A 26,391-nucleotide genomic window follows, 5' to 3' on the forward strand; every position below is an offset into this window, starting at 1 on the left:
GATGCTGGAAGTCTTTTCCAACCTTAGTGATTCTATGAGTATAAAAAGCATGTAAATAGAACAGGCTATGGATTAGCTCAACCAAATCTTATAATTTAAAAGTATTGAGAGTTAAACCTGTAAAAGAAAAGAATGGGGGGAGGGAAATGTGTCAAAAAATCACTCTGCATTTTTTAAAATTTATAATTGTAGCACATGTTTCACATGTCATGAAAAATGAAATGCAAAGTGTTGATAACAAAGCTGTGAGATAAGGCTGTTTTGGTAACATTTATGGTTTGAGGGTTTTGTTTTTGTTTTGTTTTTTTTTTTGTTTTTTTTTTTTTTGTTGAAACCTTTAAATAATTGAAGAACAGCTATTTAATACAAATGACAAAAAACTTTTAGCAATTAGTGTGCTTATGTTGTGCTTGCAAGGAAGAAACAACATTTTACAGTAATTGCCTTGTAAGAAGGTTATTTTCCACACCACAATTCCAGCTGCACCTTAGATTTAATAGATATGCCTGCAATTGTTAAAAACACAACTTTTGCCAATGCTGAATGCAGCAGCCAGAGTGACACAGATGGAATGTGTGAGTAGAGGGTGAAATGTGCTGCAATCCTCCCTGCTCTGAGCTGCTGCTGGGGGCTGGAACAGCTTGCCTGGCTCCCAAGGATTTTTTTTTTTTTTTTTCCCCCATGGATGTGGCTCGCAGAGGTTTTATGGTTTTGTAAAAGATTTCATGTCCTAATGCAATTGTCACAGTTCCAGGACTTCTCTGACTCCTTGGAAGCCCTGAGAGCCAGCCCACTTAAATTTCAAGCCTCCAACCATAACCATTGTTAAGCTCTGTCCCACCAGAGAGAGGATTTGATTACAATTCAGTTTTGCTAGCTCAGCAAAACTGTTTTAGCATTTGAGATGCTCCATGGTGTAAGGGACAATGCTGTTGACTGGCAAAAACTCAATAAAATCCCCCAGAACAGCCCACCAGCTATTCAGGACAAGCTCAGGACTGAGAAAACATTTAACTCACACTGTTCTCCAGTGGTTACCTAGTGCTACCCACTGGCTGCTTCTAATGCTGTCAGACACAGAAAAAACAGCAACTAACACAGTATTTGTTGTCATCAGTGTGCTCTTTGTTCCATGTAATTTCTTGGTTGAATATCCTCACTGTGTATAATTTACACAGTGCTTCACTCAGTTTCAAGGCTTTCTTTGGTTCACACTAAGGAGCAACAGGGGCAGAGTCCCTCCAGAGTTTACAGTTTGGGGATTTCAATGAGCTCTGTCCTGCTTTTCCACACAATGGTTTTAATGGTTTGCAGGATCTCCCCCCAAGGAATCACATCACACAGAATCCCTGGTCATCCAAATTTTTGCAAACCTGAAAGAGTGGACTCAGAGGTATAATTGTCCATATTCCATGGACACAAACATTGCTAAGGAATCTGCACATACACTTCACCTGTTTTTAGAATGTCACTCCAACTATTCTGTGCTTGGAATGCTAACCCACCTCTGAAATGGTGGGATTTGATCTTCTTTCCCAAAACAAGTCATATGCACAAGTCCAGGGAGAGGGAAGGAGAGCAGGGAGAGGGAGGAGAAGAAAAGAGAAGCCACAAAATAAAAAGAGAAATCTGATAGTTTGCAGTAAACACACACCAGCCAAACTGCCCACAATAGTGGAACAAAGAAGCAGGCTCTGGAGTTTACAGTAATGGGCACAGCAATTAATAAGACATATAGCACATGGTAAAATCCATTCTGCCATCTGTGTCAACTGTCCCCAAGTGGAAGCTGTGCATGTTTGCCATGTTCATCAGCATTGAGATTGCTACTCCAAGCCAAGTCTGGTTTTATTAGCTCCTGTTAGTTTCAGTGCTAAAAATCTATCAGAATTCCTATTTAAAACTTCTCATAATAACACCAAAACTCCAAACAGAAAACACAAAATCACACAGTACTGGAAATTTTGCCTATCCTTAGTGTATTCAATTAACATTCTATGTTGTGCTTATAAATTAATTTTCATAATTGCTTACCAATATTGCATTCATCAAAATGCTGCATGTAGCAGTTATACTGTAAGAGGCAGAAGTAGAGTTACTTCTCTGAAGCATAATTAAAATCTGATCCAGAAAAAAAGTGCAATACACTTCAATTTAAGGTGAACAAAGGTTTCTCTTTTGAACTCCTAGATAATTACAGGGGGCTTTCTATAGGCTTCCCTTCTTTACATACCCTCAAATTCCCAAATGCCTCCAGCAAAAGGGAGGGTTTATATCCAGTGCAATCTGTCACAGTGTTTTATAAACAGTATCTGAACTATTTCCAATCACTAAGATCAGTTTGTTGGGCTTGAAACGACATCTGCCCTCCCTTTTCTTGATGGTGAGCCATGGCAAGTGGCTGGTTTCACCTCCAAGCAAGTCAAGGGCTTGAGTGCTGTCCCAGGGGTTGGCACAGTGATGTTTGTCCCTGGAGTCCTCCTGTCACCAGGAGCTGCTCCTGCTCCTCTGCTTACACATCCACATGTGCACGTGTCTTTTTAAAATCCCCATCTTTCTTTCCTGTGGTAGCTGGGTTATCAGGAATCACAGTTATCTGGAGACAGATGAGGATTTTCACAGCAGCCTCTGCCTCAGGATTCATGAGGCAATTGCTTTTTTGCATTTATTCTCGTGGTAACGAGAGCTTCAGATGGAACTCCCTCACACTGCGAGCAAAACAAACCCCAGAGGAGGCATAAGAGAGATGATTTGGTTTCAAGAGAGAAAAACTACTTTGTGGGAGCTCCTGTAGGACTTCCCACTTCATGAGTCACACAGCAGTCACAGGGACTTGTCAGAGAATTTACTTCTGCAAGCACCAAAGGACGACTGTCTTTAAATCAGACATGATAAATGCACTACATCTTCTCTTCAAAAGCAGCTATATTCTATAACACCTACACATCCAGAATAAATTAGCTTCCTTATTCAGTGGTGTCAACAATGGTAAGCCCCAGAGAATAAGGGAGAAAGGGTAATGCTAGCCTATTCCAAAATACTTATTAATTACACCTCCTTTCAGATGCCTCCCTTGTTGAAACCCTGTTTGGTGCCACATGGAATAAGGAATAACACACAGTCTCTAATTTATGAGCAATAATTTGGAAATTGCCCTCAATTTTTACCTCCTGTTCATTGCAGCAGTGCTCAACAGTGCTGTGTAAAGGAGGAAGATATATTATCCCTTAAACTTTCCTCTGCACACAGCTCCCTGCTGAACACCAGAGAAGAATCTAATCTAAGGTCAAAGAGGTGACTCTGCTATGAGGTTTTTATCTGCTGCCCATCCCCCTGAGATGCCACAGGAGTAGCTGATAGTGTCAGCTGTGACACTTCCTCTGCAGCGGGCATCTGCCCATTACCAGGTGGAGAGAAAACCTCAGCTCATTCCCTACATGAAGCTGGAGAGCTGTCATCTGCTAACAGATTTTTATTACTACCAGGAGTGCATTTGAATACAAAGTAATGACCTGGAAGTACAAAATTCCATATTCTGTAATCCCACAAGCCATGCAATTCTCCCTCCTCTGTTACTGCTGAATATCTCTATAGCTTCCTCTGCTGCTCCTGATTTAATATAATGCTATCAACAAACCTCCTTAGTGAACAGGGTCATGGCAAGATTTACAGTGCTTTTTCACAAGCCTGCAGGTGAATTTATTTTACCCAATATATCCATTTAGATCCATTTTCCTCAGAACATTATTCTTCAAAGACAACTTAGCGAGTTCTTCAGCATCAGATAAAAGTCAAGCTAAGTGGTGCAAAGATGACAAGGTGTCCTGCATGACCTTAATCAGAAGTTTAAGTGCAGGATGAAAGTGAGAACTGAACCGAGAGCCACTACCCCAGCTGTCTTTTTTTTAAACGTCAAGGAGACAAATGTTGCTGCTCAGACACTTTTTTTTCCCTCCAGACTGACACCCACAGCTTGTGGATTGCATTCAGCAGGCAAGGATGGAGCAATATTCTGAGAAAAGCAGTGTCACTCACCAAACCTCAATGTGAGAAAGCTGAAGGTGTCCTGCAATGACAATGGACAGTGCATTAATGTGGAAGTATTGGAATTTTCATCGACAGGTTCAGTACACAGAGTGCTCCTGACCCAGTCTAAGCAATCCCTCACTGCCCTTCCCCTTCTGTTCCACAATTCCAATCCCCACATGGCTTTTTCTGTCATGTGTGGTGTCACACACACATAGACATGACTCTGGCAGAACCAGAACACCCAAATTATCACAAAGCTGTGGGGAGAACATAAAGCAGCTTTCCAGTGCCTGTGGGAGAGCTGGAGAGGCATCTCTGACAAGGGCATGGGGGAATGGCTTCCCACTGCCAGAGGGCAGGGCTGGATGGGATATTGGGCAGGGCTGGATGGATATTGGGCAGGGATGGATGGATATTGGGCAGGAATTGTTCCCTGGGAGGGTGGGGAGCCCCTGGCACAGGGTGCCCAGAGCAGCTGTGGCTGCCCCTGGATCCCTGGAAATGTCCCAGGCCAGGTTGGACATTGGGGCTTGGACAACCTGGGATAGTGGAAGGTGTCCCTGCCATGGGACCTAAAGGTCCCTTCCAACCCACACCACCCTGTGATTCTGTAATCCTGTGATTTAACTCTAATCAAACCCCTGCATTAGCTGTGAGTTAATAAAGTAACCTGGTTTTAGAAAGCTTTTCTTCTGAATATTTGGCCTCTGGCTGTACAGTTGCAGATAAAACATCAAATAATGAAATTCTTCTTTCCGTGCACACTCAACACACAACAGAACTGATTAGCTTTCAATATTATGGAATCAAATTGCTTGAAGTTCCAACTTCTTATTTAGTAAATAAAAACAAGTTGCTGATAACATTAATTTTAGTGCTGTATTAAACCTCCATTTCAGTAGAATTCAAAAAACAGCCACAAATAATCTAATTGAGCAATACTAAAACAGGACTTGGTATTCTGTGTGGTGGTGAGAATGACATTAAAATGGTTTTTGAAGACCCAGGTAGGTAAACAAGATTAAAAAGCATAACTTTTCAACCAAAGCAGAGATAAGGAGAAACCACAGAAACACACAACTTGAAGAGTGTCCTGACTCTGTGGAAGCACTGAGGGGAGGAAACCCCTGAGCAGCAACTTAGAATAACTTCAAACTTCCCCTGACTTCCAAACTTCTGCAGGGCTTTAAACGTGGATGAAGAACAGTCTTGCTAGAAGGGAACAGCCAAACACAAACTTTATGCATATTCATAAAGTGAATCTGACTTTTGGAGCTGCAACAAAGATAAAAGAATTGTGAGAGTAAGGAAGAAATTTCACATGGATGAAATAAAACTGACTGATGTGACAGCTTTGATCACTGTTCAGAAGCTGGAAAACAAAACTCCCCGTGAACCTCCGCAGAGACACGGCTGTGCCAAGAGCTGGCACTGAGAAGTTTTCTTGGGGAACACAAGTAGGCAGGAAAGAAGTAAAGGAGGAGATGGAGGAGGCTGGAACTCTGGGGGCCAAAAAAAAAAAAAAAACAAACAAAAAACCCCACATACCTATCAAAATAAAGCACAGTTTGGGAGGAAACCAGAGAGTTTTATCCAAAAACTTATCTGAATCTTCTTGATCAACTAAGTCTACCAGCAGAGACAATGCAAGCTGAGACAGAGTTCTGTCCTGAGTGTAAAATTGTATTCAGGTGAAAGATTATTAAACAGGAATATAAACCCAATATCAGCTGCAGAGAACATTTAACCTTTTTTGCTTAACTTTGGTAATTAAAGAAGCTGAAACATACTGCAACAGGCTTCTTTTATATCATTGATATGACCACTTATATACACATATAGGTACTTACACGTACACATGTGTATGTTTGTAGGAAATTTTGTGTTAATAAATCTTTATCATCCTGTAGTAACTGAAAAACTACCCTGACAGAGATGCACAAGAGGAATCAAACTGAACAGTGCAGAGACTAAATGAGGAGATGAGATGAAATGAGATACCTGCTCTGTTTTCAGCAATTCCTGTTTGTTAGCTTATTTAACAATGATTGAACATTTTGGGAACAGCTGCCTTGGTAAAGACTCAACATCCCCAGCTTTTCCACCAATGTGCAAGGGCAACAGTGCTCATCCCTCCAGATCTCTCCCCAGCGATATGTCAGAAATTATATTCCTGATGTTCACCAATTTATATAAAACACAGTGGGAAAAGGAAACAGAAACACTTAGAAAAGCTTCTCAGATAAAAGGGGAGCCTTTTTCTAGTTGATAAATGCATTCAGTAGCACATTTCTTTATGTAATCTCTCTTCAGACAGTAGAAGGAAGCCTCTGCAGAATTTATTTTTTTAAATAGATGAAACATGAATCATTTTATCTTTAAATTACATAACATGAATGCAAATTAATCAGTATCCTTAGACAACTGCAAAGTTGATAAAGTGGCTCTTAAAGTCAGAAGATACCAGAACTGTTGAACAGTTCTTTGTTACACTGGCTGTAACTCTTACTATTTCTCTAAACCAACATGAGAAAAGCTGGAGACATTAATATCCATTAGAAGGAAAGCCTGGTAGGGATTTGAGAGTGCTCTGGTTATGCTGTAATCAATAGGTTACCTGTTCAATAGAGGGTATACATTACTTTTACTCCAAGACAAATACACTGGAAGTTATGTTTTGTTTCTGTCATTGAGCAGCTCTTTCTCATCCCAGCTTTTGTTGGGCTTTCCTTTCACAGAGTAATGAGCCCAGGACTTTTTCATGACCCATGGGGGCCTTCATTTTTCAGAAAAATGACTGTCCCTCATCTGACATAAAGCACCACTTAAGGATGAAGCAGTGGCATGAAAGGTGCAATAGAAGCAAAAAGCAAGGAGAGAAAAAATAAATTCCAGTGCAGTCCCCGTTTCTTTAGGGAGTAAACTATTTAACTCTGACAGAGAAGGAAACTCTGTGAAGATAGACAGCAAAGTGAGAGAGAGAACAAGTGCAGCTGGCTGAGAGAGACCCAGGAGCTGGGTGGCAGTGCCAGTGGCCAAAAACTCAGTTTTGAGCTGGAGGAACCAGCAGCAACCCCCTCCTCTCTTTCCCACTTCTTCTTCCCAGAAGGAAAATGTGTCTGAGCCCTTCAAAACAACATCAGAGAATTTGGGTGGGGGTTTCTGTGTGAGTACAGAATCTGGCTTTAGCTGACAGGATCTTTGATGATGGTTGAAACGCTGACATGAGAATAAAAGGGATCCATAATACTGTGTTCTAAAATAACTGAAGCTGGAAAGCAAAAAGGGAGAGGGGAGAAGAAAAAACAGTCAAAAACAAAAGGGAAGAAAACAGAGGAAAAAAATACTCAGAGGGCTGAGTAGGGGGAAGGAAGAAAATGTAGAAATGGGTAACATACTAACTAACTAACTATGGGTAAAATGCAAGAGAGGTAACAGATTGACAGAGGAGTGTGTCCACAACAAATGACACCAATTCCTTGGAATCAGTGCAGAGCTTCATGTTTCACACAATTGTCTGTTAGATGAAAGAATGGACACCTACATTTTTTATAGTTCTTCCAAGTAAAAGATCAGATAGGTTGAGAGGCAAAGCTTGTATACAAGAAAGGTGGAAGAAAAGCAATGGCTGGAAGAGTGAAATATTTGAATTATTGAAAACCAGCTCATTATTTTCTCTTGAATACGTGATCTCAGTAATGGTTACCTGACACTAATGACCATCTCTACTGTGCAGGCAAAGAGGAGCCTGGAAATCTACTCAAACACTCCAGTTATTTTCCTTCAGCCTCTTTTAATGCCTTACCCATGCAGGAACTTCTGGCTCTAAATTTTCTGGAGTGAGAGCCACTGGGAGACTTCAAAGCATTTCTATAACATTGTTACAACATTCAGTTCTGACTCTCTCCTGCTCAGCAGTGCAAGAACATTCCTCGTGTAATAACCACAACCTGCAAATCCTTTAGTACAGACAGACCACCAGCAAGGGGATCTATTGAAAATAAAAAGCATCCTTAGTGCCTGTTTGGTCATCCTGAAAAGCACAGGTCATCTTTACCCCCATCCCAACCTCTGCATCCAGTTCACCACCGCACCAACTCCTAGTGCTGGAGATGGGATGGTTTAAAGCTCTAACCACAAATCAGTTCTAAAGTCCTAAAGTAAGAGAAAAAACAACAAAGAGCTGATGGAATATTCCATCATTAACACTGCTTTCCACCAGTATTTTGATTTATGACCAGCATCTGGAGCACAGCACAGACAGTCTCTTGAAACACCTGCAACCTAAAAGGAGAAATTTAATATGCAGTTTTATTAGGAAAATAAGAGCAACTGTGAGCCACTCGGGAGCAGCATTCCCAAACTGACACCCACCTCTTGCCAGGAGAGATGCAGTGTGCACCCATTCCTCAGATTATTCCTGCCCACACAACATCCTAACTCACTCCCAGGTGGATGCAAATGACTACTGGATCAATCCTGACACGTTACAGTATTTCCAGGGTTTGCTGATATCCCATCCTAGTGTTTCTTTTCAGATATTGTAAGTGTAGAATATTTTGGTCATGGAAAACAACTGCAAAATTACAGAGAATTTGGGGAAACCCTGTAAAATAAAGGGGTTTTAGTAAATGTGCAACAGGCTGTACAATTGTGTACTGCAATTTCGAAAATAAATATTGTAAGCCAGATGCCAAGCACACAAGAACACGTTGCCTGAGTAAAAGAAAAGGTTATCCTTCAGCCTCAAAAATGCATTTGATAACAAGGGGTTTGCTGCACAAAATGTGTGTCTCCAAGACAAGATGGAATCCCACAAAAGCAAGCTGACTGAGAGCAGTTCACCAGGTGAAACCCCTGAAAACTCTCCCTCCTCACCTGGACCCCTGGACATCAGGACAGTCTCACCCTCACATAAAACAAGAGATAATAGAGTCTAAAAGTAACAGCTCATTGCTTTTCCTTCTTAAAGTAACAAAAAGAATCACAAATATCTATGTTTAAACCTGGGCATCCAAATATTGTGCTTATGCAAGAGTCAGAGCTGTTCCCAAAGCATTTTCCCCCCATGAGTGACAATCACAATTATCCAGGAATAAATCAGACAGCTAAAACATCTTTCACAAGTCCTGCTGTCCGCAAGAACCATGCTGAAAATGTTATTTTTCTGTCACTTAGATTTTATATTTTAATATAAATTTAGTACCACTAAACAGGAGATTCTGTGGCACAGCTCATTGCAAGTGATGTTGAATTTCACCCTGCCTGACCCAGTGCTGGATGGACAGGTTGGGCTGCACTTCATCTCTCTGACAATTTCAACTTTCCCCCCTTGCTGCTCCATGAGCTTTGCTGATAATTTCAGTATTTGTGGTTAAAGGGTCAGCTCCTTTTGTGCAGAGCAGGGGGGCTAGACTGGAACTGGTGTTCATTATGACCATTAACAAGAGGTGCAAGAAGACTCAGGGAAAAAAAAAACAAAAACATTTATTACTTTTGCTGGAAGCATCCTAAAAATACAAGCCAAGTCTTCCAGTTCCTGCTCCCACAAAAGCTGGTACTGAAATGCACAGGATGATGCCCTGTAGCAAACAGTGAAAGCAGTAAAGATCCTCCCAGGGACTAAATGTGCTTTCCATATTATTTTACTTATATTTACTCTTGCTTTCTCTTTCTACTGTCTTCTTTTATATCCTTCCTTCTGTTATTTCTGACTGGAACTCTTCAATTGTCTTTTACACCCTGAACCAATGCTTTGTTGATGGCTCATTGTTTACTGCATTTCTGACTTGCATGTCTTGCTACTGCAAAATCAATACAGCACTTGGATTTAACATAAAACATGAGTGCTAACAGTGCTTTATTCTGTAGCTAATAACAGTCCCATATTATTACTTTTTATGCCCAATAAAAAATGAGAAACTGCCAGCTGTGGTACCCATGGCAAAATCACAGCCTGAAGCTCAGAAATAAACTTTAAAAGCCCAAATTGCACATTGGGCATCCCATGGCTGACTTAACTACCCGTGGTACTGGGTTTTACCTACCCATAGTACTGGGTTTTACCTACCCATAGTACTGGGTTTTACCTACCCGTGGTACTGGGTTTTGTCGACATGCAATGATAATTAATGTTACAATCTAGGTTTTATTGCAGAGATCATCATTTAATTTTTTACCAGGATGTCTATGGAAGAGCACAGCAGAAGAATTAGCTCAAAATCCAGAATATTCTGAAGGAGGATCCCAGGGAAACTGCAGCAAGCAAAAATTTAAAGAGCAAAGAACTAGGGGGAACAGCACAGTACCCACTGTACATGTGGAATAATAATATTATAAAACTATGGAATTGTCCATCCCTATAAAGATCTTGTTTGGTTATCATCTTCCATCCCTGATGTGAATACAAGCCTGCCTACATCCCTATTTTTGGGTTTTATTAAAGCAAATGGATCTTTAAAAGACTTTTTTAGATTTGTCATATGTGCCTCAAATTGCTGCTTCAATACTCAGAATCAGTTTAGCAAGTCTCAGTGCCAGTCTCATTTTGCTTTGAGACACATAAATTAAATAACAAGCCCTATTTTCTTTATAAAGCAGTCTTATCAGCACTTGATAAAATATTTGTTATTCCTACTGTAAATTTTCCATATGATAATATAGATCTCTTAGATATTAAAGCAAAATACTTTTCCTGCCAACTATAAAGTTTGAAATACCATCTTTTCACTACAAAATGTGGCAGAAACAGTCTAGAAGTAGTTAATTCCATGCAGATCAAGTCCTTAGATGCAAGATGATGTTAATAATTACAGGAAAAATTAGATATAGTTCCATTTAAACAAGTGCCACATGAAACATGCTTGACCATCTGGTAAAACTGTCTTAGGGTAGGATGTTGGCAGATATTGCATAATCATCTGCATATGACAGATAATTTTAGCCAAATCTAAATTTAAAAAAAATGTTCTCATACTTCTTAAGAAAAAAAAATTTATCAGCTTTTCAAACTTAATAAATATCTGAAATTATTTAGTATTAATATCGTTGAATTCCATATAAAAACTACCATGTTATAGACACAAAAAAGAAAAACAGTACATTTTTTAAAACTTTTTTCTAGACATTTTGAATCACAGATTGTTCTGCTTAGAATTTCTCCTGTGTTTGCTCCTTCAAACATTTTAAAAGCAATGGCTTAGAAAAAGCACAAAAAGCATTCCTGTGCTACACCACTCTGCAGTACAAGGATTACTTGCTCCCACAGCTTAATGATCTGGGATGTGAGAGGTTTGGAATTCCTCTGGAAAGGTTTTCTGAAACAGAAAAATATCCCCAGTTGGTAAAGGTTGTCCTTGCAGAGCAGGTGGTGAAGTTTCCCAATTTATACAGAAATGTATGCAGTCATATCTCATTTAACTGTGTTGATTTACAATTCATTATTTAAACAGTGCAGGAAAAAAAGGTGCACTACAATAAAATGTTATCATTGCTGAAGGTCATTCTCTAAATAATACAATGAAACATCTTTCCTAAAGCCAACTACTACCAAAAAAAAAAAAAAAGGAAAAAAAACCCCAAACAAACTACTTGAAAGTCACACAAAGCAAATATTGTTAGTGAAGACAATTGAATTTTATAGTACTTATTCTAAATACAATATGGAATTAAAATTGACTGAAGGGATTTAATTTTCCATAAATACATTGGAACAGCTGAGAAGGAATAGAAAAAAAAAATTTGCTAAACAAGTTACCTTATTAAAAAAAAAAAAAGAAAAAAGAAAAAAAAAAAACAAAGGAAGAAAAAGAACAGCCCTTCTGGATTATCTGGAAGCAGAGCATTTGTTGTCTGTGCAGTCAGCCACGCTCCCCTTTTGATAGTTACTCATCCTAAGTAGTGGTTGCAGTCTTTTTAAACAAATGCTGTGTGGATAGAAGCAAATCCATGATCCAACATATTTTTAGACCACACCTTGTTTCCTCTGAAGGAAACCAGTTCCCTTCATCAGCTTGTGTTTCTGAAGGGAATGTTATCATACAACCTAATTTGAGAGTGGCACAATGAACCCAGCCCCTTTTACAGCCCTGCTGCATCCAAAGGCATCAGCAAACACTTCTGGCCTGAGTGCATCTGAAATAACTGCTGGGCTGTGCCCTAGGCTGGACACAACTCTGGAAAAATATTTCAAAGGAAAATGTGTTGGCATTTGTCTTCTGTGAGGTCTCCAAAACGTCCTGAACATTCACTTTCACAAATAAATGCTGTAACAACCAATAGACCCCTGTGTTCTCTGCTTTGCAGCATCCAGGAGGATGGCTGGGATAAAGCACATGTACTTCACCAGTATCCATTAGGAATCAGATCTATCATGAGTTTATTCCCAACTTTCCCAATGGATTTTTGATTGTTATTGTTTGCCTAAAAGGTCAAAGGAAAGTGAAGAATCTGATACCTAAGAATGTCTACAGGGAATGGATTTCAAACATCATTGTAAAACCTTCAGACAAAATGATAATTTTGTTGCCAAGTGAAAAATACAATAGGATGAAACATAAATAACAGATGAAAAAATAAGGGGAGGACAGATTCAGAGAGGGAAGGGAAGCAGAGAATAATAGAATTGATGTAACTGGAATGCACCAAATGCCAATGCTGTCCCAATGTTTCACCCTGTGCAGGGAGAGCAGAGGGCTGAAAACATGACTCAAACAAAACTGCTGCAGTACCATGTAGTATTTTGATTAAAAATATATGAAATAGTTCAAAAGAAATTTTTAAAAATTTGTGGAAAAATGAGATAAAGAAACTTTCAAATGAGTAGAGGGTCATGTCCCCAGAAGAATGTGATATAACATCAGCAGCAGAGCTGGCTATTAATGCAAACAAGCCAGTAAAGAAATTTCAAGTTCAGCATCATGAAAGAGTGCAATGAAACTCGATCAGTGGAAAGGCAAATAACTCCAAGCAACAGCTTTGGTACTGCAATTTCCCCTTGGATAATTTTACTGCAAAGAACAACTTAATTCCTTCTCATAATGACTGCACATTAGACCAACAGCTATTGCTACTATCACCTATGAAAACTCTGCTGTGCCAGACAAAATTCCAAAAGTATTCCTTACAAACAACACAATCCCTTCTTTCTCACCATCACAAAGTCAGAGGTATTCACCCCTTTGTTATCTACAAAAATCAAGACAACTTTCTGCCACATTCAGTCAATCCCCATCCTCCCCACACTGTTATTCAGGGAGAACACAATCCAATCAAAGAACTGCAGAAAATCCCAAGCTGTGGGATGCAACACCAGTGTTTCAGTCACCTCACTACAGCTGGCATGGATGCAGCCTCTGCACATTCATTAATGATGATTATGTCATTAATGATGATTCTCATTAGTGATCACTGCTGCAGCACTGCTCAGGCTCATCCTTGGTACCACGTCTGTGTCTATCTGTGCTCCAAAACTTCCAGTGCCCCATCCATGGGATCTTCATTCCTGTTTGTCCAGAAATGAAACAATGAGGCAAATATGATTAATTTCTTCCTCCTCTGGTCCAAAACTCTCTGAGGAAAGTGCATCTTTCAGGTACAAACAATAAGGCAGCTTCAGCAGAGAAATCTCAACTCTGCCACTGGTTCTAATTTGGAGGGTGGGTGTTGTTTGTTTTCTTTTTGTTGATGTTTAGAATTTCACTATTATTTACCACAAAGAAGAGATCAAGTATGTACAGTAAGATACTTATTAAGTCAGATATTTATTAAGCCAAAAGCCATATTTTTCCCCTTTCCTCCATCACACCTTCAGCCAACATAAGCACAGCAACTGAGGTATCTGAAACCTTAACAACAAAAAAAAAAACCCAGTTTGAATAGTTTTAGGTGGAGGTTACAGATCCAGATGAACACTCCACTTTGTGTTAATTGATCATGACTCCTTCCTATCAGTGAAACTGCATCATCTCACAGCCTGCAGCTTGGTTTAGGCACAATACTGTTCTGAATAGAGACATAAAACCATGTCCTACCTGGAAATTCAGATAATGAGGATCTATGAAAGGGAAGATGATGCTGTTATGAATACATCACCTATCAGTGAGTGCATCTGAAAAGGTCCTGCCTAAGACCAGTGGGGAAGAAAAATAAAGCCAGAAGTCTCAGCACAACACAATTTGACCCTGTGTTATCTTCCTCCCCTGGGCATTTTGCAAGCAGTGCTCAGTTTGTGGCAGTGGCTGCTGTTTATTATGTCAGTTGAGCAGTGCCCAGGGTTTCACATGCAGATTGCTGGAGACACTTTTTAATTTATCATGATGAAATGATGCACAAGCTTGTTCTAACAGGAATTCATAGCTTTTTAATTTCTACTCTGCTAATGTCACAAACTTGAGATTTTCAGCACTTTCAAGGTTAGTTCCTGCAGTGTTGGACCTTAAAGCAGTTTTTCTGATTTAGCAAAGTAGGTCACAGTGCCTTCCTTTGATTCCACCATCTTGTCTGTTATTTAATGACTGTTATAGTGGAAAGACTCACTGGGCTTTCAGTGCAGATTTCCCCACACCAAACTGTCTGCAGTACAGTGCACCTGAATTTGTACTTTCCATGAGAACTAAAATTTAAAAAAAAAAATCGCTGCTTTGTAAGTAAATGCTGTAGTTTATGTGACTCATCTTAATATCAAGTTTGAATACCAGTAATGTCTGGGGTAAAATTTAATCTGTACATGAAGTATTTTTCCTAATAACAAGATAATAAGCTACAAGGCCACCTAAATGCTATTTACTACAGCAAAGACAGAAAGATCAACACCAAGATGTTGGAAAATTACTTATTTTGTTCAGTGCACTCAAATTACTTATTCCATTATAGTTACAGTATGCCAAACATATTGGTTCTTTCCAAAACACTGAAGTGATTGGTGCCCCTCTTCTATAGCAAAGCTGATTTTAACAGTTCACAAATGTATCTGCAATCCATTTCACAGGACATCACCCACTTGTGATTCACCTTTACTGTCACTAGTATATCAAACACATTGAAACAGAGAGCTGGAGCCTCTGTCCTTCCTGAGCTCCTGTTACAGACAGCTGTGGACAGCAGGAAGATTTATTTCCCTTGTCCAGTGATCATGGAGTGCTCAGGGGCTGCCACCCAAGGCTGGGTGCCCAGTGCTGTCATTCCACTTGTTTGGGGAACCACAGGGTTAAAGTCTTCTAGAGCCACCTGTGCCCTCAGCAGCTCTGAGGATTCGAGACATTTCCAGATGTCAAACTCCCTACTTGTTCAGAACACACTTTATAACCCCATACAGCTCCCTCTGCTCCTTCTTACCTTTCACCACAGCCCCGGTTTCTCAGATTATTGTTGCTTTATCTAATTGTGATGTAGTACACTACAAGCATTCAACACCACAGCACATTTATGACCTGAACCTTAAATACCTTTCTGGGAAATTTCTATCCTGTCTCATTAAAATAAAAGCATAAGTTCAGGTTTTCCTAACCCAATGCATTGCACTTGACACACAGACAATGACTGGAATTGATGTCATGTTTGCCAGGGCAGGGCTGCTTTTCTTTGGCACAACATTATTTCTGCAAGCTGCTGAGATTCTGTAAATGGATGTTGTGGAACAGGCACACCCTGCCCTGGCAGTGCCTCCCACACCTGAGTCAGAAAAATCCTGCTGAATCCTCAGCCTTTGTTTGAGAACAGCAGTGATGATCATCATGGGAAACACATTGCTTTTGCATCCAGGTGTTTTTGAAATGGTGACCCAGCAAGCAGCATTTCCAATTTCCCAATTCTGTTTACTGCAGTGTACCATGCTGCCAAGAACGTAAAAATATTTCTAATTACTCAAAAATTATTCAGAAATACATCTGCTCTAAGCAAAGTGAGATTTTCACCTATTCTTTTGCACATAGCCATTAAAAAAAAAAAAAAAAAAAAAAAAAAAGAAAAATCTAAAAACAAAGCCAAAACTGCATGAAACTGCAGAATTTAAAAAAAAAAAAAAAAAAAAGTAATCAAGTATTATCTCAGGGGAAACTAATAATCAGCTTTGAAACAGATTCACCAATAATTTATTTCAATTGACTATAGAGCATAATGTTCAAATCTGGGACACAATTGAAACTGGGACAAGTAATCATTATTTAACCTAGATTCTAGAAATTCACCTCAGACCATTTCACTTTTTCCTTAGCAGCCAATACTCAATGACCTGCCACAAGATGCAGACAGAAAATATTTTGAAAAATGTAATATTTTCTTCTTGGTGGCTGTCAGAGAAGAAAACTACAGCAGTATCTAGAAAGGACTTGATGGGCACAGAAAGGTTGAGATATAAAAAATTAAGTAACACATAAAGAAAGTTTGCTATCAATACCTTACTGAAAATACAAAGTAATCTTCAAAATAATCTTGCAATTGACTCAATAGTTTATTGAAAAAACATCCTTTGCCTATGTGAGAGCAAAAAAGCTACCCCACCACAGCTGAAAATATAGATTATGATAATAATGGAACCCAATTCTTAGAGAACCACAAACAAAATTCTAGTTCCCAGACACTTAAGGAGAACCTGACCAGGATATGGCCACACTCATTATCTCCTATCAATGCCTCAGAAGATGTGGCAGTGATGTCTAAACTGAAATCTGCAGTCACACATAGATAAGTGATCCCTCTCACAGAAAAAGTGGCACCCACTTTGCCAAGAATCATCCAAAAAAAATGCTTACCACTCTATATACTTCTAATTATTACAAAGTGCCTTGGGAAGTTCAGTGTCAGCACCAGTCACCAATCAACAGTGCAAGACTTTTACTGCCTCAGAACAAGTTCTTTTCTGTTGTTTACTAGCAAAAACCCCTTTTAGTTTTATAGTTCTTGAACACTGCAGGAAGCAGCTGGATATTTTGCATAATTTTTTGTGAGACAGCCAAGCACGAAGCTCTTAAATCTCCCTGGTAGGTAACAACCCCAGTGGGACTGGGCTGCTGTGCTGCTGCAGCCTCTGGGGCAGGTGCCCTTCCCTGTCCCCGAGTTCCCTTTCCCCTCTCCAGACAGCTCTTGTGACCCTGCAGTCACTGTGCAGTCAGATCTCTCCTGAAGCACCCATCAATCATGTAATTAAAGTCTTTTACTCCTATTTAGCACTCTAGCAAGGCTGAGACATATGTTACTTGGGCATTTTACTGAACCAGTAATTCAGTGCAGGCTTTTGTTTGTCTGATTTTTTTTGTCCAGCCACTGCATTTTAACACTGAGCACAGAACTGGACAATTAGAGCCCTTGACAATGAAGTTTTCCTATTATATTTCCCTCCTATTAATCAAAGGCAGAGATTTATCAGCTGGTTTAAAGGTCTGGATGTTGGATTGCTGTTCTAATTCATCTCTGCTTTGATTATGTCCTTGCCCATCAGCTCATTATTAATGTTTATAGTGATTACCACCAGCTGTTCTGCACCAGGGATGCAAAAGGGGCTGGAAAGTTCCTAAGGAGAGCCAAACTGCTGCATGGTCACTTCTTACACCAGCCACATCTTCTGTGAAAAATCACATGGCACACGTGAGTGTTGAGTAAAGATCATGGGCATCACCCTCCAAACATCCAAAACACAGCAATGAACACACAGATACCCCAGCCCTGTTGTCTTTAGGAAAGAGAGCTGAGTGATGATGAAGGAAAGCTCAGAGTGCTGAGAGCCAGGCTGGAAATGATGCCAGAGACTACAACAGTGGGTTTAGGCACAGGCAGGTGCTGCAAACATGAGCAAGTTTCCATAATCATTTAACAAGCAACAGAAAAGTGTTGCTTAATACATATCCTCAGACACAGGAATTTCAAGTTAAGAAAGAGAGAATTATTATTGTTATTATCAGCCATCTGCATTTTTCTAATGCAATAAAACAATAATTATTTAAAACAAATGTGTAATCAAACTACTATACTCTATTTGTTAACTACTTTTTCTTGACTATGACTACCATATAAACTGGTACTTCTCATGCATAAAAGGAAATAATTTTTAATTGTGCAGCAGGTGAGCTCTATGTGATTTTTTCCAATCTGTGCCTTGAAATAAGTTCATGAGCCAACACTGTTGAACAAAGCACCAGAGGAAACCAATCTTTACAATTCTCTGGTATATCAGTTCACCTTGTGTTTACATGGCCTCTTTTTCTCAAAAAATTACCACTTTAAAACCTTAGCATCAGAGTAGAAAAAGAAGGGAAAGATGCTGCATTTGCAATGAGGAAGTCACACATAAAATGCTATTTTATGGTTTGTAAAACCAAACCAAACAAGCAATTCTGAGCAACTTTACCAAAGGGTGCTGAAGACAAGGACAAAAAGGCTCGCTGGGAATCCAGTTCACACTGGCAGGAAATCAATACTTCAGGCATTGACAAGACACAAACACAATGGAAAACATTCTGACAAAGACAGCGAGCTACAGAGAATCCATGTTTTATACCTAAACCTCAAAGCACCTTAAGGTTTTCTCCACAGCAACTCAATACAATCCCCCCTTTTTTTTCTCACTTTCTGACCTGAAATTTAGAAGCAGCACCATTAAATGCAGGGATAAATGGCAGGATGGTGGAAGTGAAGTTCCAGCTTTGAGATGAGGATGAATTTCGGGTTTGCCTTATCACTGTGGTGCAGTCAGATGTCAGAGCTGTGCCCATGTTCACCCCTCCTTCTCCCCCCTCCAGCAGCATTAAAAGAACTCAGCAAGGATGGAGGGAGTCCCAGCCCAGCCCTCTGAAGATGCTGCCCCAGGGCCACCTGCCCAGGAGATCTCACCTGGTGCTCAGCCCTGTCATCCTCACTGGATTGCCCATGGGCATTAAAACATGTCAGGATCCCATCCATCAGCACTTGGGGGGCTCTTGGGCCTTTATCTTCTTAAAGTGTTAGCTTTTTCTCACTTTCTGTTTGCTGCTGAAAGAATTAATTCCATCCTGAAATGGCCTGCCAGAATTCTTACTTAAGTTTACCAAATGGCCACAGCTCAACTGCAATGTTACATTGAAATAATTTTTCACACTTATCATAAAATAACCACTCAACCCCATACTTGATGGCAAATGCTGTAAACAGCCTAAAACTCTGCAGGTTTTATGGCATATTAATGCTAAAACTGAATGGAGCCCAAGAAGAATTTCCTGTAGGCAGATTGAATCTCAGCCCTCCCCACCTAACCAAGGTGCAGTGATTTTCTTGGGGTTTTATTCATTTAGTATTTCCCTAAGCACATGTTTCCATGACCATATTTCACCAGGATGTGATGAGAGTCCCACATGCTGAGTTACTGAAGAATCACAACTTCAGAAGACAGAAGTTTATATTGGGTAGTTGAAACTAAGCAATTGATGAGAAACAGAAAGGGAGTTTTATAATTAAACAAAAAATTGTATTGATATAACAATTTCAGTTCTTAAGCATCAACAATTATGCACTCATTCTGTGATGCATCATAAATTCACAAAAAAAAAAAAAGAACCAAAAAGAGATTTTTCATGAGCATGCACATTGAAGTCTTCTTGTCCCAAATATGGGCAGTTTTGAGGTATATACAGTTTTATGTCCATGTGTGCATGCAGCTTCTTTCCTTTATTCCAGGAAAGGGAATCAGAAAGGACCAATAAGGACCTTGCTTTCTGGAAAAACTGTGGCTAGATTAATTTCTTTCCCTTATGAGCAGCTATGTCTGAAAATTATAAACCTATCAAAATGTGAACATTTCTAAAAGTATCATTGTAATAAATATATATCTCATTTCCTCATATAATTTACTGCACTTTTGCCAAGCTGCTGCTCAGTTTGGCTTATGGCAAGCACTCTTGATCCTCCAAGAAAGTGCTGTTAAGAGGTCTTACAATTAACATGGGTTTATCTAATTAATAGAGAGTATGGCATTATTGCACAATAATTCCTGACAAATTGATCATTATCAATAGCTAACGAACTACTTTGTTAACTAATTGTCCTGGGGCAAAAGCATGTCTGGGGAGAGATGCACTTTGTCAGGAAAAGTAACAGCTATTAAGGGCCATAAAGTTTGTGCTGGGAGATGCTCCTGGCATTATAAATCCCCCAAACTACTCCTGCTAAGGTTTCCTGGAGAAGAGAGGCACAGGCAGCTTCCCAGGGCAGGAATGTTGTGTGGAAAACAGAAAACAATTCTCTGCCGTGGGGAATAGGCTGCACCAATTAGAATGAGAAATGCAGCCCATTACAGTCAGGATATGGGAGAGCTTTCCTAGGAAAAACAATCCCATTACACTCACTAAAGAGCCTCGAGAAGGAGCCAGACTTAAGCAAAACCTGCAGTGTGGAACTGATGAATATATTCACTTAAGAGCTTTGGTGAATCCCAGTGCAGCCCTTTAGCTGCTCTGGGGGCTGGGATGCCACAGGTGGGTTTGGATTTAGATTCAGCATTGTCTTAGGTTGCAATACAATACAGGATGTGACCAGAAATGTCTATTCTATCACCATCTGCTGAAACCAGGTGGGGCAGTGACCCTTATTTCCGTGGGAGATACCCTCTGCTCATGGGCCATCTTTAAACCAGCTGGGCAATCATCTTTATCTTTTCCACAGCTCATCCTCCCTCCAGGAGATATCTCCTGTTCATGGCCATTGAGTCCCAGTGCATGACTGATAAAATTCCATCATCCCACTGGGAGATGCTCCAGACAGGGGAGGAGCCAAGCCTTTCCTACCCAGATAAAAACTGAGATTTGGAACACCAGAGCAGCCTTTTCCACTGGATTCCAGAGGAAAGCCAGACCTTTCCACATCATCCCTGGACCTTCAGAGGAAACTGCACCTTCTCCAGGAGCACTGCTCCAGCTGAACCACATCTGCCACTGCAGGAGGATGCAGCCACCATTGAATGGGACTGATACCAACACCCTGACTGACTGACAGGGTGTCAGCTTGGATTCTGACTCTGGCAGGGTTGGGATTGTTCTTTGTAATACTGTATTTATATTTTAATTTTCCTAGTAAAGAACTGTTATTCCTATTCCCATATTTTTGCCTGAGAGCCCCTTAATTTCAAAATTATAATAATTTGGAGGGAGGGGGTTTATATTCTCCATTTCAAAGAGAAGCTTCTGCCTTTCTTAGCAAACACCTGTCCTCCAAACCAGGACAAGCATCTCCTGGAAGCAATGCCAGGGATGCTGCCAGGTGACTCTGGGAACATCCCTGGAGCCCAGTGAGAAACAAAGCAGCACAGGACCCCAGAGCAGGGTGCCAGGAGCTGCAGGACATGAGCCTGAATCTCAAACCTCAGCAGGCACACCCAGGTTTGTGCAAATCCCCCAGCCAAAGCAGTGCCTGCTGGAACTTCATCCCCAGTGAGCAGATCTGAGACCTCTGTGCTTCCTGAGAAGCCCTGGAGACATTCCAACTGTCTCCTGATTATTAAATATAAAATTATGCTTCAAGCACATTTTTCTCCCTTAAGTGGACACATCTGCATTTCCCACATGGAATCATTACCAATCCATCTCCACAGCCTCATTAAACACACACCACAACTTTCAGTTTGCCCACCCAGAGCTTCTCTATTCCTCTCAAATGAAAGAGCAATTTTGAAGAATGCCAGAACTACTGATCTGCCTTTCTTTTGTGGGTTTTCAAATGTTCAAACACCCCTGCTTCAAAAAGGATAAAGTTTGCTGGTTTGATTATCCTGTACTACACTACAAGAAGATAGCAACTTGAAAAAAGAACCAGCATATAAAAAGGAAGAAAAAGAGATGAAATTTTCTCATGTGAAAGGAGTACAGACTACGAAGAAAAGGGATGAAAAGCACAGAAATAACAAGATGGGCAAGAAGAGACAGCAAGAGTTACACTAGAGATGAATAATACAACTTTGAGTGAGTTTTTAGGGAGTAATAAATGCATTATACAATATAGGATCCTATATATAATATAGGTTATATATATATATTTAAGTATCAATTTAGATATATATATATATATATTTAAAGACGTGAAAATCCATGAAAGTTGGTATTGCAACAAAATTAGGTTTGAGGTGTCTAAATTACATTTCATGCCCAGGGTCATTATTGCAGTTGAGATCCTCATTATTCCATGGAAAGAAAAGCAATAACAGAGTAAATGTATTGCTGTTCAGACAGACAGCCACCAGAATGCCAGTCTATCTATAAATAGCTGCAGGAAAATGAAGAGAGAGAAACTTCAAATGTCAGATGTTGGAAATGAGCTTCCAAACCTCTGCCAGCTCCAAGGGGAATCCCGTGGGGAAAGTCTCCCCCTCAGTGGAACAGCACAGGGAAAGGGTCAGGACAATGCTCTGCCCAGACATGGATCTTTTACTGAGATTCACTCGTGCCCCTCCAGAGGGGTGCTGCCAAAATAATGAGTTCATCAGCAGCAGGGAGGGCACTGAGAGCTCATTCCAGGTGAGGAGGGACAGGGAGGAGCAGAGGGCAGCAGGGCAGAACACCCCATGTTCAAACTTTCTACCAAAATACATAGATTATGACAGCAAGAGATGCAGAACATTTATGGGGAAAACAGGAAAAAAATAAATCTCTCCTGAGCCCTCACTATCCTTTCATGCCAATGCCAACTTAACATGCAATGTATCATCAAAGCAACATTACACTGATGGTACAGAATTTATGAGAGATGTCCTGTGTCTTATTAAATAGGAATTGAAAGCAACAGGGTAGAACAGAGAAGCACAATAACATTGTCTTCACATTTCTAAAGACTGAGAAGATAGGTTTTTTTTTTTTTTGGTAAGGGGAGAAAGAGATAATATGAATGTAAATTAAATAATGTTTCCTCCTGAAGACCTGCTAGATCAGAAGCAGATAAAGTGATAAAGTTAATTACAGATGTCTGTGCTACATAATTCATCTTTACTATAAAAATCACCTTCATGCAATGTGAAACTCTTCTTTAGGGAAAAAAACCCAAACAAAATCCAAAACCAAAATAACACCAAAACCACATCATTCCTCTTTCCTCAAAAAGATTTTTCTTGGTTTTCCTTTTAGTTGTCTGCAAAATAAAAGGAAGGTGTCAGAAATTGCAAAGGACCTTTCTAGATTTTTTGGGAAGGACTTGGAATAGGTGGAAGTAGCATCTTACAGTGTCAGTGTTTGTTCAACTCTGAAAGGCTGGAGCACCTAGATTAGAAATTACCTGGGAAAAGAGATTATAAATTAATATAATCAGTCATAATGGTGGAAAGTCCATGGGCAAGTCATCCACACTGGGAAAGAAGTCTGAATTTTCAGTCTGACTCCAGATCTGATCTCTTGGATAATGCTTTTACCCAGTAACCTCTATATCCATCCCCAAGCTTCCATCAGAAATTAAACATACATCTTTGAAAGATACTCAGCCCTCCTAATCAAGCCTTGAAGTGACAAAATAATCCAGGACACCTTGGCTTCATTTCTAGTGGCCATCCAAATATTTCACACATATGGCAAATGTTGCTAATTATTTATTCCTGCATTTCATTTGCTCCATTTATCTGTCATATAGGAACTGGGATGGGAAGCTTTGCAGGTCTGGAATAGGAAGGCACAAATGTTCCACTGGGACCTGGCTGGTTAGATCCATGTGTTTTTAAATCTAATACCAGAGCTGCTAATGCATGCTCTTGAAACAAACTGCTTTTTCAACAATGATTAATATTAGCAATGCAAATACTGTAATTAAAATATGTATCAGCTTTTGCCTTCCTCTTTTCTGTGATGTCAGTCCTGGCCAAAGTGTCACACTGTCATTTGTATCTCTTCAGTCCACTCCTGTAAGCAGCCCTGTGTTTCTGTGCCATCAAAGCAGCAACTCAGAAATGATACCCCAGCACCAGGAATGTTTTACAGCCAGGATTCCTGCTTACCAGAGCACTTCAAAGGCATCACCTGCCATCAGAACAGTGCCAAAAGAACAATAAGTACCTGCTGAGGCAGAACGGGAAGTGTCGTGTCAAATATTTAAGCACCTGCACATTATGTTCAATTTCTTTCAAAATATAATTGCCTGGGAATTTTGAGAGAAGAGACAACTCCCATACCTGGAGAGGAAAACATGCAAAACACAGACTCACTCCCCCATAGCTGCATTGCCTCTTGTTTCACACAGATGATGTCTCTGAATCCTGTCCTGTCATATCTTTGTTTCAGGGAGCACCTCAGACCTGCCAGGACATTTCCTGCAAGTGGCTGATGTGTTTGTTCAACACTCTCACAACAAGTGTTCAGTGCTTGTTTTCCAAGGCTTCCTTTTAAAATGTTGTTGTCCTGTTTCTTGCATCCTGAGATGTGTAACTGGTACTGCAAGCACAGTGGAAAAAAGAGCATATGGACATCCCAGAGTGAAACCCCTACAACAGAAGCACTCCTGGGGATGGAAGGCACCTCTCAAGTGCAGGAGATTTCAAACCTGTGCATTCCTTCAAAAATATACCACATTCAAACTTTAGCACAGGAGCTACTCCTTCATGCAGAGCAGGTGATCTTTTAAGTCTCCAAATTGCAAATTGAATGTTAGTATTAGAATTTAATGCTATTAACTCCAGGAAGTGACAGGAACATTGAGGGGAAGAGAAAGAAGGAGCTGATATCAAGTGCATGAAGGAAAATGAAGACATGCAGTAGGAACAGTTAATTCAGATTTCAGTCAATAGGGAGGCATACAATGTGACTAAAGGAACTTACAACAGGCAAACAGGAATTAGGATGCAACAAGAAGAAATTAAAATGTCTCTCATCTCAGAGACAGCTCTGGCTCTGCTGTAGATCTCTGGCCAGCAAAGATGGAAAGGAAGGACATTTTGTTATGGCAAATCACTACAAATGTGAATCCCAGATTAGATTAGTACCTACTCTGAGTATGTGGGGTGCCAAGAGAAGCCCCAACCCTGCTCAGTGTGCTCCTGCAGCACTGCCAGGCACTGTCAGTGTCACTGGGACAGACACACACCTCCAAGCTGCTGCCCTCCTCCTCCTCCTCCAGCTGACTGAGTGCCCAAACTGAGCACCAGCCCTCTCTGCAGCATCCTGCCATTCTCCTTTCCAGGAAAATCTGGGTGCCACCAGCACCCCAGTTTCAAGAAAATCTGTCAAAAAGGAAAAATTCAATTCCCATCCCAAAACACACGTCTCACTGCTGAACTTGAATGCTTCCAGATCCCACTTCTAGTGAGCACAGTGACTGTCCACAAAGCACTGTTTCAGGATGAATGATAATATTACAGAGAGAAAACAGCCCCCACCTGAAAATCACCTTGCTAATTTACCTTAGCATGCTCCTAAACTGGAGAGTTTGAGAGTTCAAGAGTGGGCAGAGAAAACCATCCCAGCAAGAATTACCCAAGGATCACTTCTCCATGGGAATTACCCTCCTAAGGCCTTTCTGCAGAGCTCACATGGTGCCTGCCTGGGCCTGGGGCATTAACTGGGCACCTCCATCCATCCCTACGAGGCAGAATGGTTTAACTCAGAACTCCCTGTAATGAACCAACAGTCCTAATTAGTTTAGTTACTGATTTCCCAATATTGTATAAAATAAAAAGTAGCAATTTTGCCATGGTGTGATCAACATCACTTTGTGCTGAAAATAGATCAATGATATTTACCACTTAATATCACACAAGTATATTATAAAATATCATAAAAATTACATTAAAGTTTAAAATTGTCAATATTTCTTTCAGGCTTTGGTATGAAAAAATATCTCAATCCATTTGTTTTTTGCAGATGCAAACATTTTCTTGGTAATAGGCAAAGGAGACACCATTTACAATTTGAAATTGCATTAAACATACCATTACAGAACAAATATAGAATAAATATAATTGGTACATACATTAGGTATTTGAGTATAAAGGATGGAAAGTCTTATTTAAGAAATCTCATCCATGTAAACTTTGTCCAAAATTCCAAATATTGCTCATCCCAAGAAAAAAGCAAACACTTCCCATCATCAAATCAGTGCTGTGACAGGGAATGACCTTCCCATTTTTTTCATAGCAATATAGACATATATATACATTTTCATACACACACATACATATATATTTATATATATACATATATATATACTTATATATACATTTCTATACATATGCATACATACATACATATATATACGTGTGTGTGTATATATATATGCATGTATATATGTACATATGTACAAATCTGTTTAGGTAGGAGCTGCAGCCACTGAAGTGAGATGCCACAAAGCCACACACAAAAGCAGGATCACCAAAGGGATGCATTTCAGTGATTCCCAAAGTGGGAAGTGACTTCATCTCTCCATCCCTGTAACTTT

The 26,391-nt window shown here is 40.0% G+C and overlaps 1 protein-coding gene across 29 annotated transcripts in view; it reads right to left on the bottom strand.

Annotated features, from left to right (window-relative positions):
* The window catches only part of RBFOX1 (RNA binding fox-1 homolog 1), a 1,017,140-nt gene that overhangs the window by 520,950 nt on the left and 469,799 nt on the right, over positions 1-26,391 (bottom strand). For 2 of the 29 annotated variants that reach the window (XM_079320778.1, XM_079320761.1), the window contains one exon: positions 4,036-4,066. The exons of the other annotated variants lie outside the window; for them this stretch is intronic. The gene's annotated coding sequence lies outside the window, so the exon portion shown is untranslated. Of the gene's footprint in view, positions 1-4,035; positions 4,067-26,391 lie in introns of those variants that run through there. 29 annotated transcript variants of the gene reach the window in all.

The sequence above is a fragment of the Erithacus rubecula genome, assembly GCF_903797595.1.
Source record: "Erithacus rubecula genome assembly, chromosome: 17".
In the NCBI taxonomy this organism is placed as follows: Eukaryota; Metazoa; Chordata; class Aves; order Passeriformes; family Muscicapidae; genus Erithacus; species Erithacus rubecula.